Raw genomic sequence first — 14,265 nt, forward strand, 5'->3', positions numbered from 1 at the left:
GGAGTCACTAGCCGGGGTCCGGGGAGCTTGGGGGGCCACCTTGCCCGATATGTTGACTTGAATCTCCGCCTTCATGGAGGAGTCGACTATGGCATACTTGCCGGCTATGATTAGTAGTTCGTCGAGGGTCGCCGGCTCGTTGCAGAGAAGCTTGTGTTTGAGGAGGGTTCCCTCTCGGCACCCGGCAGTGAAGTACTCGATGTCCTGCACCTTGTGCACACCCTCGCATGAGTTGTGCAACTCGGCCCAACACGTAAGATAGTCGCGAGTCGACTCGTTGGGGCCTTGGACGCATAAGGAGAGTTGGCGGGGCTTGGGAAGCCGCTTGTACATGCTGGTGAAGTTGCGGATGAATGCTTCGGTGAAATCAACCCAGCTGTTGACACTGCTAGGCTTTAGGCTGTTCAACCACGTCTGGGTCGTGCCCTGGAGCATGAGCGGGACATACTTCATGGCAACACGCTTGTTGCCGTTGGCGATGCTGACCACTATGGAGTAGTCGACGAGCCAGTCCTCCAGCTTCACGGAGCCGGTGTACTTGGGTGTGTCTCTCGGGAGAGTGAATCCATGGGGAAGGGCTCATCTCAGATGCGGGGGCCAAAACAAGGCGGACCCAACTCATCTTCCTCTTCTAGCGCCAGGGATCGGTTGAGGGGATCGATCCGGTGGCGGGTATCATTTTCCCCAATTCCTTCTGGGCGGCCAAGGCGGTCGCCGAGTAACGGGTGATCAACAGGCGGCGGGGAAATGCGCCTCTCCCTGCGGGAAGGAGGAGGCGGACAGTCGTCTCGCCCCCGTACTGCTCTTGGGCGACCGTCTTGGTTGCGCTCGATGGTGATGTCAGTCCGGCTGCGGCTGACAGCCGGCTCCTTGTCTCTTCTGTCGCGGACGCCACCAGTCGGCGTCCGGGATGTCGTGACTTGGTCTCGTTGAGGAGGCAGATCATTGTCTCGACGATTAGGCGCTTCAGTCCGGCACACGGCATCTTGCTGCTCAGGAGCCGCGTCGAGGAGCTGCTGAACTCGCTCTGTCATGTGGCGACGCACATCGCCCTCGAGCTTGTCTAACTCGTCTGCTGCCGCCTGGGCAGTTCGTATGTTCTCTGCGGGCATGGCGTAGACGGGACGATCTATCCCGAACATGCTGGCGATGGTCGCGCCACGCTGCCTAACCAAGCCAATGCGGTTGGGCCCGCCAGGAGCTGGCGTGCCGCCGACAGCATGGTCCATTTCCCGCTGGTAGGCCAGCTGGTTGGCACTCTCGACGAGCTGGACACGGCGCGCTTCCAGCGTCTCGGCATCGGCGTCTTCCAGGATAGGCGCAGCCAAGTCTTGCATTGCCGTTTGCAACGGGTCCTGGCCACCTCCGCCAGAGTGCTCGCCGTGGCTGATGACGAGCACCTCCGTGACGGTGCTGCCGCCGCTGTTCGCGCGAGGAAGCGGCTCATTGTAGACCACCACGTTAGAGGGGAACGCGTCGAGCGATGCCCTGTCGGAGTCAACCAACATCGGGTCGGTGGAGCCAACCGACTCCAAGTCAGAAGCAGGCTCGCTGGCGACGTGGAGCTGATCGAGGAGGCTCACGAGGCGGCTCTCAGGGCCATCGGTGCCCGCATCAGACGCGGGCTCGTCGGAGAGGCGAATCTCACCAACAAGGTCGGCGAGGCAGCTTGCCACACAGGCGGCCTCCGCACCGCGCAGCGCGTCGGTGCAGACGGCGTCTGGTGTGCCAGGCCGGCTGCGCTCGCCAGGAAGGAACAAGGTTCCCGTCCAGAGCAGGTCTCCGGGAGACGGTGCACCTTGCCCCACGGTGGGCGCCAAATGTCGGGGGTTGGGTGCGACATATGCCAAAAGATGGCTTATCATGGTGGGGGCGAGTAGAACGTCGCCGGTGCCTGGAAGCGGGATGAGGCGTAGACACGAACGCCGGCGTACTTTACCCAGGTTCGGGGTTCTCCTAGGAGATAACACCCCTAGTCCTGCTCTGCGGGGTCTCCGCATGGTCACTAAGGCACAAGTGGTATAATGGTGCTCCTTGAGCTGTTTGCTAGAGGTGGAAGAAGGCAGGCACGCTCTCTCCTCCTCTTGCTGTGGGTCTAGTTCTAACAGGTTGGAACCCTTTGCATGGGTGCCCTGGGGGGTTTATATAGGCCTACCCCTCCCAGGGGTACATTGGTAATCTGCCAGGTGTAGGACCCGGCTGTCAGTGTCTTCGGCCGCCGGCTTCTCCGCCGGCTGCTGGGGCCCGCCGCCGGGTGGGCTCCGCCGACTGGTCAGGGTCTTGCCGGCTGCTGATCACTGTAGCCGTGATGCTAATGATGCATGCTTGGTCGGGGGAGCGTGGCTACAGTTCCGCCGCCTGGTGGGCGTTTACTGTAGCCAAACCGCGTCCCATTTGGTTGATGGCGCACGGGGCCCGAGGGAGGGATAAGCCGCCTGCCGGAAGCCGGCTTCCCTTAGGTCCGGCTGCCTTGGCTTCTTCCGCCCTCAGGGCTCTCACTACCTGGTAGGGCCCACCTCCTGCAAGCTGTACTGACAGGCCGTCATGGGAACAGGGCTCCGCCTGTCAGGGGTGACGTTTGGGGGGAGAGGCAACAGTGTCGTGTCATGCGGAGATCTCCGCCTGTACGGGGCACTATGGCCACCCCCGGCCCTGGATTCGATGGGATGGGCTATGCCGTAGCCATGCCCGGTCTTGTCTCCTTGATGAGGGTGCAGACTTTGAGGGCACCACGGGCCGACTGCTAGGGGCTGGCCTCTCTGGAGGCCGGTCACTAGGAGTCGGCCTGTCGTGATGCCGTCTTCTGGAACTCTGCCGCCTTCAGCCAGTCGGCCGCTCTTCCAACCGGCCACCAGAAGGCGGAGATCTATCTTGACGTCGTGAGGGGCGCAACCAGCCCTGTTGTCTTGAAAGGTTCAAGGGCTCAGGTTAGGCTACACGTGGCCCATTACTCCGACAAGTACATATAAAGGCATGTTAAGCACAACGGGCTAAACATCAACCAAATATATCCATGGTAGACAACATAATATACAAATGATAGCTTCAATGTGTAGGCTTAAGCACGCTAGTTAAGCAAAACAAGAAGTGGAAATGTGTGTTAACTGCATCAGACATAACATTTAGAAACAAGCAAATAGTCATTCAAACTGGTATTGTGCAGGTCTATAGTACACTAGTTATTGTTAAAAAATGAAAATGCATGTTAACTGCAATATCCTTAACAACAACCAAATATCGTAATTCATAGCAGTATTGTTGAAACTGTTATTGATGAAATTGAACTGCATGGAAAATAGTTGTACATATAGAGCATCACATTGTGAAGAACTGAAATAAACAAGTCATAAGGACATCTCTAGGCGATCCTTAAAAAGTTAAGGGACTAAAACCCTTAGTGGATATATATACTCCCGCAATTTTTGGCCTTTTCTAGTCGATCCCCTAAACTTAAGGTTTTAAAATTCAATTTGATCAAGTTCAAAGCAGGTTCAGCCGAAAGTAGCATGCATTCAAACAGAAACATAGATAGTTTTGCATAACCGAACATAAAACATAAATTTAAACTAAGCTAAACTACTTTCAGTCGAAGTAGAGGTCGAGCCAATCCTTCCTCGTCATGTACGGTGTGCCGCGAGCCGGGTCCGGGCCGGTACCGTCATCGGGGAAGGCACTCCTCCACTCGTCGAAGTCGATCTCCTCGTCCTCGGGGCCCACCTAGATGCCCTCCGTGCCACTGTTGCCGCCGCCTTCGACCTCGTCATCGGAGGAGACAGTGATAACCTCGCCGCCCTCTGTGTCGCCATCCTTGCCTCCTTCTACCTCGTCATCGTAGGAGAGCACAATAACCTCGCCGCCCTCCGCGCCGACAAAGCTTGCCCGCTCCGCCTCCACGAGCTCCCGGTGCTGCCGGCGGAGCTCTTGCATGTAGGCCTCGTCGGCGGCCTCGGCCTCGAGGCGCTCCCATGCCTCGTAGTGCTCCTGCGCCATAGCCGAGCTCACCACCCTGGCTCCAGCGGAATGAGGTCGACAGAACGTGTGCCAAGGGGGAAATTGAGCCTAGCCGCCGCGCCGTGGTAGCGGTCCTGCCAGTGGTCGTACTCCATGGCCGCAAGCTCGGTCGTGTGGAAGTTACCGAGCCACCGGCGGGTGTGGGTCTCCCGATCTGTAATCTCGGCGACCCACGTCCCCCACTGCCGCTGCCAGACCCCGAGGTAGGACATCGTCAGCTGTCGGGTCCGAGTGAGGACGGGGAAGTCCTCGAACCGGCGTAGGGGCACGGCGATGGGTGGATCGGGGGACCGGTGACGGCGGATCGAGCCCGCGGAGGACGACGGGGACACCTTGGCGGACACCTCGCCGACGTCTGCTACCTCTTGAGCACTACGTTGGTTTTCCCTTGAAGAGGAAAGGGTGATGCAGCAGAGCAGCGTAAGTATTTCCCTCAGTTTTTGAGAACCAAGGTATCAATCCAGTAGGAGGCCACACACGAGTCCCTCGCACCTACACAAACAAATAAACTCCTCGCAACCAACGCGAAAAAGGGGTTGTCAACCCCTTCACGGTCACCTACGAGAGAGTGATCTGATAGATATGATAAGATAATATTTTTGGTATTTTTATGATAAAGAGAAATAAAGATGCAAGTAAAATAAATGGCAAAGGAGATAACTAACTATTGGAAGATTAATATGATGGAAAATAGACCTGGTGGGCATAGGTTTCACTAGTGGCTTCTCTCGAGAGCATAAGTATTACGGTGGGTGAACAAATTACTGTTGAGGAATTGACAGAATTGAGCATAGTTATGAGAATATCTAGGTATGACCATTTATATAGGTATCACGTCCGAGACAAGTAGACCGACTCCTGCCTACATCTACTACTATTACTCCACACATCGACCGCTATCCAGCATGCATCTAGAGTATTAAGTTGAAGAGAACAGAGTAACGCTTTAAGCAAGATGACATGATGTAGAGGGATAAACTCATGCAATATGATATAAACCCCATCTTGTTATCCTCGATGGCAATAATACAATACGTGCCTTGCTGCCCCTATCGTCACTGGGAAAAGACACCGCAAGAATGAACCCAAAGCTAAGCACTTCTTTGCAAGAAAGGTCAATCTAGTACGCCAAACCAAACTGATAATTCAAAGAGACTTGCAAAGATAACCAATCATACATAAAAGAATTCAGAGAAGATTCAAATCTTGTTCATAGATAAACTTGATCATGAACCCACAATTCATCGGTCTCAACAAACACACTGCAAAAGAAGATTCCATCGAATAGATCTCTACAAGAGAGGGGGAGAACTTTGTATTGAGATCAAAAAAGAGAGAAGAAGCCATCTAGCTAATAACTATGGACCCGAAGGTCTAAAGTAAACTACTCACACTTCATCGGAGAGGCTATGGTGTTGATGTAGAAGCCCTCCGTGATCGATACCCCATCCGGCGGAGCTCCGGAAAAGGCCCCAAGATGGGATCTCGTGGATACAGAAAGTTACAGCGGTGGAATTAGGGTTTTGGCTCCGAATCTGGTAGTTTGGTGGTAAGTAGGTATATATAGGAGGAAGAAGTACGTTGGTGGAGCAACGTGGGCCCCATGAGGGTGGAGGGCGCGCCTGGGGGGGGGGGGTAGACACGCCCCCTACCTCGTGCCTTCCTGGTTGATGTCTTGACGTACAGTCCAAGTCCTGGGATCACGTTTGTTCTGAAAATCACGTTCCCGAAGGTTTCATTCCGTTTGGACTCCGTTTGATATTCTTTTTTTGCGGAACTCTGAAATAGGCAAAAAACAGCAATTCTGGGCTGGGCCTCCGGTTAATAGGTTAGTCCCAAAAATAATATAAAGTGTATAATTAATCCCAATAACGTCCAAAACAGGATATAATATAGCATGGAACAATCAAAAATTATAGATACGTTGGAGACGTATCAAGCATCCCCAAGATTAATTCCTGGTCGTCCTCGGGTAGGTAAATGATAAAAACAGAATTTTTGATGTGGAATGCTACTTGGCATAATTTCGATGTAATTCTTCTTAATTGTGGTATGAATATTCATATCCGAAAGATTCAAGACAAAAGTTCAATATTGACATAGAAATAACAATACTTCAAGCATACTAACTAAGAAATTATGTCTCTTCAAAATAACATGGCCAAAGAAAGTTATCCCTACAAAATCATATAGTCTGGCTATGCTCCATCTTCACCACACGAAGTATTTAAATCATGCACAACCCCGATGACAAGCCAAGCAATTGTTTCATACTTTTAGTGTTCTCAAACTTTTTCAATCTTCACGCAATACATGAGCGTGAGCCATGGACATAGCACTATAGGTGGAATAGAATGGTGGTTGTGGTGAAGACAAAAAGGGGGAAGATAGTCTCACATCAACTACGTGTATCAATGGGCTATGGAGATGCCCATTAATAGATATCAATGTGAGTGAGTAGGGATTTCCATGCAACGGATGCACTAGACCTATAAGTATATGAAAGCTCAACAGAAAGAACTATGTGGGTGTGCATCCAACTCGCTTGCTCACAGAGACCTAGGGCATTTTAAGGAAGCCCATCATTGGAATATACAAGCCAAGTTCTATAATGAAAAATTCCCACTAGTATATGAAAGTGATAACATAGGAGACTCTCTATGAAGATCTTGGTGCTACTTTGAAGCACAAGTGTGGTAAAAGGATAGTAGCATTGTCCCTTATCTCTTTTTCTCTCATAATTTTTTTTATTTGGGCCTTTTCTCTTTTTTATGGCCTCTTTTTTTAGTCCGGAGTCTCATCCCGACTTGTGGGGGAATCATAGTCTCCATCATACTTTCCTCACTTGGGAAAATGCTCTAAAAATGATGATCATCACACTTTTTTATTTACTTACAACTCAACAATTACAACTCAATACTTAGAACAAAATATTACTCTATGTGAATGCCTCCGGCGGTGTACCGGGATATGCAATGAATCAAGAGTGACATGTATGAAAGAATTATGAATGGTGGCCTTGCCACGAATACAATGTCAACTACATGATCACGCAAAGCAATATGACAATGATGGAGCGTGTCATAGTAAACAGAACGATGGTAAGTTGCATGGCAATGTATCTCGGAATGGCTATGGAAACGCCATGATAGGTAGGTATGGTGGCTGTTTTGAGGAAGGTATATGGTGGGTGTATGATACCGGCGAAAGGTGCGCGGTATTAGAGAGGTTAGCAATGGTGGAAGGGTGAGAGTGCATATAATCCATGGACTCAACATTAGTCATAAAGAACTCACATACTTATTGCAAAAATCTATTAATTATCGAAACAAAGTACTACGCGCATTCTCCTAGGGGGATAGATTGGTTGGAAAAGACCATCACTCGTCCGCGACCACCACTCATAAGGAAGACAATCAATAAATAAATTATGCTCCGACATCATCACATAACGGTTCACCATACGTGCATGCTATGGGCATCACAAACTTTAACACAAGTATTTCTCAAATTCACAACTAGTCAACTAGCATGACTCTAATATCACCATCTCCATATCTCAAAACAATTATCAAGAATCAAACTTCTCATAGTATTCAACACACTCATAAGAAAATTTTATTATTAATCTTGAATGCCCAACATACTTAAAGCAATTTACCTCGCTGTTTTGTAGGACTCTCAAAATAATCTAAGTGAAGCATGAGAGAACAATGGTTTCAATAAAACAAATCCACCAACGTGCTCTAAAAGATATAAGTGAAGCACTAGAGCAAAAACTATATGACTCAAAAGATATAAGTGAAGCACATATAGTATTCTAACAATTTCCGAATCATGTGTGGCTCTCTCAAAACGTGTGTACAGCAAGGATGATTGTGGAAAACTAACAAATAAAGACTCAAATAATACAAGATGCTCCAAGCAAAACACATATCATGTGGTAAATAAAAATATAGCTCCAAGTAAAGTTACCGATGGAAGTAGACGAAAGAGGGGATGCCTTCTGGGGCATCCCCAAGATTTGGCTTTTAGGTTTCCTTAGATTATCTTGGGGGTGCCATGGGCATCCCCAAGCTTAGGCTCTTGCCACTCCTTGTTCCATAATACATCAAATCTTTACCCAAAACTTGAAAACTTCACAACACAAAACTTAAAGTAGAAAATCTCATGAGCTCCGTTAGCGAAAGAAAACAAAACACCACTTCAACGTACTGTAATGAACTCGTTCTTTATTTATATTGGTGTTAAACCTAATTTATTCCAACTTCTCTATGGTTTATAAACTATTTTACTAGCCATAGATTCATTAAAATAAGCAAACAACACATGAAAAACAGAATCTGTCAAAAACAGAATAGTCTCTAGTAATATGTTGCTAACGCAAGATCTGGAACCCCAAAAATTCTAAAATAAATTTACGGACATGAGTAATTTATCTATTAATCATCGTAAAAAATAATTAACTAAATATCACTTCCCAAATAAAAATGACAGCAATTCTCGTGAGCGCTAAAGTTTCTGTGTTTTTACAGCAAGATTAAAAAGACTTTCCCCAAGTCTTCCCAACGGTTCTACTTGGCACAAACACTAATTAAACACAAAAAACACAACTAAAACAGAGGCAAGATAAAATATTTATTACTAAACAGGATCAGAAAGTAAGTAATAAAAATAAAATTGGGTTGCCTCCCAACAAGCGCTATCGTTTAACGCACCTAGCTAGGCATAAAAGCGAAGATAGATCTAGGTATTGCCATCTTTGGTAGGCAATCCATAAGTGGCTCTCATAATAGATTCATATGGTAATTTAATTTTATTTCTAGGGAAGTGTTCCATGCCTTTCCTTAACGGAAATTGGAATCTAATATTCCCTTCCTTCATATCAATAATTGCACCAATCGTTCTAAGGAAAGGTCTACCATGAATAATAGGACATGAAGGATCGCAATCTATGTCAAGAACAATAAAATCTACAGGCACATAATTCCTATTTGCAACAATGAGAACATCGTTAATTCTTCCCATAGGTTTCTTGATAGTGGAATCCGCAAGGTGCAAGTTTAAAGAGCAATCATCAAAATCACAGAAACCTAGCAAATAACACAAAGTCTTAGGAATCGTGGAAACACTAGCACCCAAATCACACAAAGCATAGCACTCATGATATTTAATTTTAATTTTAATAGTAGGTTCCCACTCATCATAAAGTTTTCTAGGGATAGAAACTTCCAACTCAAGTTTTTCTTCATAAGATTGCATCAAAGCATCAACGATATGTTTGGTAAAGGCTTTATTTTGACTATAAGCATGAGGAGAATTTAGCATGGATTGCAACAAGGAAATACAATCTATCAAAGAGCAATTATCATAATTAAATTCCTTGAAATCCAAAATAGTGGGTTCATCGATATTTAAAGTTTTGACTTCTTCAATCCCACTTTTAACAATTTTAGCATCAAGATCTAAAGACTCCGAATTTTTGAAACGCCTTCTAGGTAAAGGAGGATCATATTAATTCCCATCATTATCAAGATTCATATTACAAAACAAATATTTAATAGGGGACACATCAATAACTTTTAGATCTTCATCTTTGTTATCATGGAAACTAGAAGAACACACTTTTATAAAGCAATCTTTCTTAGCACGCATCCTAGCGGTTCTTTCTTTGCACTCATCAATGGAAATTCTCATAGCTCTGAGAGACTCATTGATATCATGCTTACGTGGAATAGATCTAAGTTTCAAAGAATCAATATCAAGAGAAATTCTATCAATGTTCCTGGCCAACTCATCAATCTTAAGCAATTTTTCTTCAATCAAAGCATTGAAATTCTTTTGTGAAGTAATAAATTATTTAATATTAGATTCAAAACCAGAGGGCATATTAGTAAAATTTCCATAAGAATTGTTGTAGGAGTTACCATAATTATTAGAGGAATTACTAGGATAAGGCCTAGGATTAAAGTTTCCTCTATACGCGTTGTTACCAAAATTATTCCTACCAACAAAATTCACATCCAAAGATTCATTATTATTCTCAATCAAATTAGACAAAGGCATATCATTAGGATCAGAAGAAACACTTTTATTAGCAAATAATTTCATAAGTTCATCCATCTTTCCACTCAAAACATTAATTTCTTCTATTGCATGCACTTCCTTATTAGTAGATCTTTCGGTGTGCCATTGAGAATAATTAACCATAATATTCTCTAGGAGTTTAGTAGCTTCTCCTAAAGTGATTTCCATAAAAGTGCCTCCTGCGGCCGAATCTAAAAGGTTTCTAGAAGCAAAATTCAATCCGACATAAAATTTTTGTATAATCATCCATAAATTCAAACCATGTGTAGGGCAATTACGTATCATTAATTTCATCCTCTCCCAAGCTTGTGCAACATGTTCATGATCAAGTTGCTTAAAATTCATAATATCGTTTCTAAGAGAGATGATCTTAGCGGGAGGAAAATACTTAGAGATAAAAGCATCTTTGCACTTATTCCATGAATCAATACTATTTTTAGGCAAAGACGAAAACCAAGCTTTAGCACGATCTCTAAGCGAAAACGGGAATAGCTTCACTTTAACAATATCATTATCCACACGTTTCTTCTTTTTCATATCACAAAAATCAACGAAGTTGTTTAGATGGGTAGCGGCATCTTCACTAGGAAGGCCGGAAAACGGATCTTTCATGACAAGATTCAGCAATGCAGCATTAATTTCACAAGATTCAGCATGGATAAGAGGAGCAATTGGAGTGCTAATAAAATCATTGTTGTTGGTATTAGTAAAGTCACACAATTTGGTATTATCTTGAGCCATCGTGATAGGCAAGCAATCCAACACACAAGCAAACAAGAGACGAGCAAAAAGAGGCGAATAGAGAAAGAGGAGGAGGATGGAGAGAGAGAGGGTGAATAAAACGGTAAGGATGAAGTGGGGGGAGAGGAAAACGAGAGGCAAATGGCAAATAATGTAATGCGGGAGATAAGGGTTTGTGATGGGTACTTCGTATGTTGACTTTTGTGTAGATCCCCGGCAACGGCACCAGAAATGGCTCATTGTCGGGAGTCAAATCTTGGCTTAACTTGGCGCGAATCTCCCCGGAAACGGCGCCAGAAATCCTTCTTGCTACCTCTTGAGCACTGCGTTGGTTTTCCCTTGAAGAGGAAAGGGTGATGCAGCAGAGCAGCGTAAGTATTTCCCTCTGTTTTTGAGAACCAAGGTATTAATCCAGTAGGAGGCCATGCATGAGTCCCTCGCACCTACACAAACAAATAAACTCCTCGCAACCAACACGAAAAAGGGGTTGTCAATCCCTTCACGGTCACCTACGAGAGTGAGATCTGATAGATATGATAAGATAATATGTTTGGTATTTTTATGATAAAGAGAAATAAATGGCAAAGGAAATAACTAAGTATTGGAAGATTAATATGATGGAAAATAGACCCGAGGGCCATAGGTTTCACTAGTGGCTTCTCTCGAGAGCATAAGTATTACGGTGGGTGAACAAATTACTGTTGAGCAATTGACAGAATTGAGCATAGTTATGAGAATATCTAGGTATGATCATGTATACAGGCATCACGTCCGAGACAAGTAGACCGACTCCTGCCTGCATCTACTACTATTACTCCACACATCGACCGTTATCCAGCATGCATCTAGAGTATTAAGTTCAAGAGAACATGGTAACGCTTTAAGCAAGATGACATGATGTAGAGGGATAAACTCATGCAATACGATATAAACCCCATTTTGTTATCCTCGATGGCAACAATAAAATACATGCCTTGCTGCCCCTACTGTCACTAGGAAAGGACACCGCAAGATTGACCCAAAGCTAAGCACTTCTCCCATTGCAAGAAAGATCAATCTAGTAGGCCAAACCAAACTGATAATTCGAAGAGACTTGCAAAGATAACCAATCATACATAAAAGAATTCAGAGAAGATTCAAATATTGTTCATAGATAAACTTGATCATAAACCCACAATTCATCGGTCTCAACAAACACACCGCAAAAGAAGATTACATCGAATATATCTCCACAAGAGAGGGGGAGAACTTTGTCTTGAGATCCAAAAAGAGAGAAGAAGCCATCTAGCTAATAACTATGGACCCGAAGGTCTGAAGTAAACTACTCACACTTCATCGGAGAGGCTATGGTGTTGATGTAGAAGCCCTCCTTGATCGATACCCCCCTCTGGCGGAGCTCCGGAAAAGGCCCCAAGATGGGATCTCGTGGATACAGAAAGTTACAGTAGTGGAATTAGGGTTTTGGCTCCGTATCTGGTTGTTTGGGGGTACGTAGGTATATATAGGAGGAAAAGTACGTCGGTGGAGCAACATGGGCCCCATGAGGGTGGAGGGCGCGCCTGGGGGGGATAGGCACACCCCCCTACCTCGTGCCTTCCTAGTTGATGTCCTGACGTAGGGTCCAAGTCCTATGATCACGTTTGTTCTGAAAATCACGTTCCTGAAGGTTTCATTCCGTTTGGACTCCATTTGATATTATTTTTCTGCGAAACTCTGAAATAGGCAAAAAACAACAATTCTAGGTTGGGCCTCCGGTTAATAGGTTAGTCCCAAAAATAATATAAAAGTGTATAATAAAGCCCAATAATGTCCAAAAATAGGATATAATATAGCATGGAACAATAAAAAATTATAGATACGTTGGAGACATATCAGGGTCGGTTGAAAAGGCCGCGAGAAACCTCGTTTTAGCCATTGGCTCCTCGAGCTCCGCGGCACACAGGCAGAGGTTGAGGCTGGAGGCGCCGGCGATGGCGGTGACCTACCAATGGTTTCCAGGGTTGTGTGTGTCTGTGTGAGCGGAGGTTTTGGGGTGTGTGTGGAGGGGATGTGGGGCAATGTGGTGTTTGAGGAAATACTACGGCAACTGAAATTTTTACTAGGCGGGAGTAACAAGGCGGGGCTGCTGAACATTTGGATCAAGGGCGAGAAGATATTTTTGAGATTGCGAGGGATGCAGAGGCGGGAGTAAAATGTTGGGGCTACTGAAAATCTGAATCAAGGGACTGAAGCAGAGCAGGAGTAACAGACATCGCACACGGTCCGCACATACTAATCGTGTGCTATCAAACATTAAAACCTTCTAGGCGGTAGATATTTTCGAGATTACGAGGCAGTAATGTTTTCAAGATTGCGAGGGATACAAAGGCGGGAGTGTTTGGGGAGCGAGCTAGTGTGCTTGACACGCCGGTTGTGGACTGTAGCCGACCCACCTTCTCGCATAAGCCATAGGCATACTATACACCGACGATGCTCCAAGATATTTGGTACTACATCTCACACGGTTGGTGATAATAAACTGTGTGGGATCTACTTGATTTGAATTACATAATGGGGTCACGACGGCAATGGACGCTGTTTGAATTTCTAGACCTTTTATCTATAGTGAACATGCAACTATATGTGTGTCGTAAAAGAATTGGAATTATTCAGGGTTCGTTTGGACATTTTATACATTAAACTGGTTGTCTAGCCATTTCAGGTACACAATTCAAAATTAAACTACATGCACATGCTCCGGTGCATATAAATTGGTTGAAAAATCAAATCTGTGTCCTTGAGTGCATGCTTAGGTCCCATGCAAGAATGAATTTCAAACACCAAGGCACTGTTGGTTGCCGGCAAAACATTGAGATACCTGGTTTTTAAATTCTAGTGAATCCAGAACTCGTCTGAAATTCATGAAACTTGGCATGGTATCATGGAGTGGCATCAACATGTCATAGTAAAAAATTCCCATTTGGGGACACGTTTGGGTAAAAGCTTCTCACAAACCAGATCTTCTCGCAACAAGCGTGATTGTTTCAGTACAGAACGTGCACCTTTGGGGACAAAATGATATCCGTTGCCCCTTATTTCTTTCAAAAAAAATTCTAGTGCCAATGTAGAACAACAGGAGTGTTGTGTTAAGTTTTGGAATTTTTGGGTGTTCGTTTGGCCTTTTTTATACATTAACTATGTTTTCTAGGCATTTTATGTTCATAATTCAAATTTGAACTACAAGCACATGCTCCAGTGCACCAAAGTTGGTTGAAATATCACATGTGTGTCCTTGGGTGCATGCTTAGGTCCCATGCAAGAAATGGGAATGAATTTCAAACACCTAGGCACTGTTGATTGCCGGCAAAACGTTGAGATACCTGGTTTTCAAATTCTAGTAAATCCAAAAATCATCTGAAATTCATGAAACTTGGCATGGTATCATGG

Source organism: Triticum urartu, chromosome 3A (genome assembly GCF_056163025.1).
Source record: "Triticum urartu cultivar PI428250 chromosome 3A, HENAU_Tu73, whole genome shotgun sequence".
Classification (NCBI taxonomy): Eukaryota; Viridiplantae; Streptophyta; class Magnoliopsida; order Poales; family Poaceae; genus Triticum; species Triticum urartu.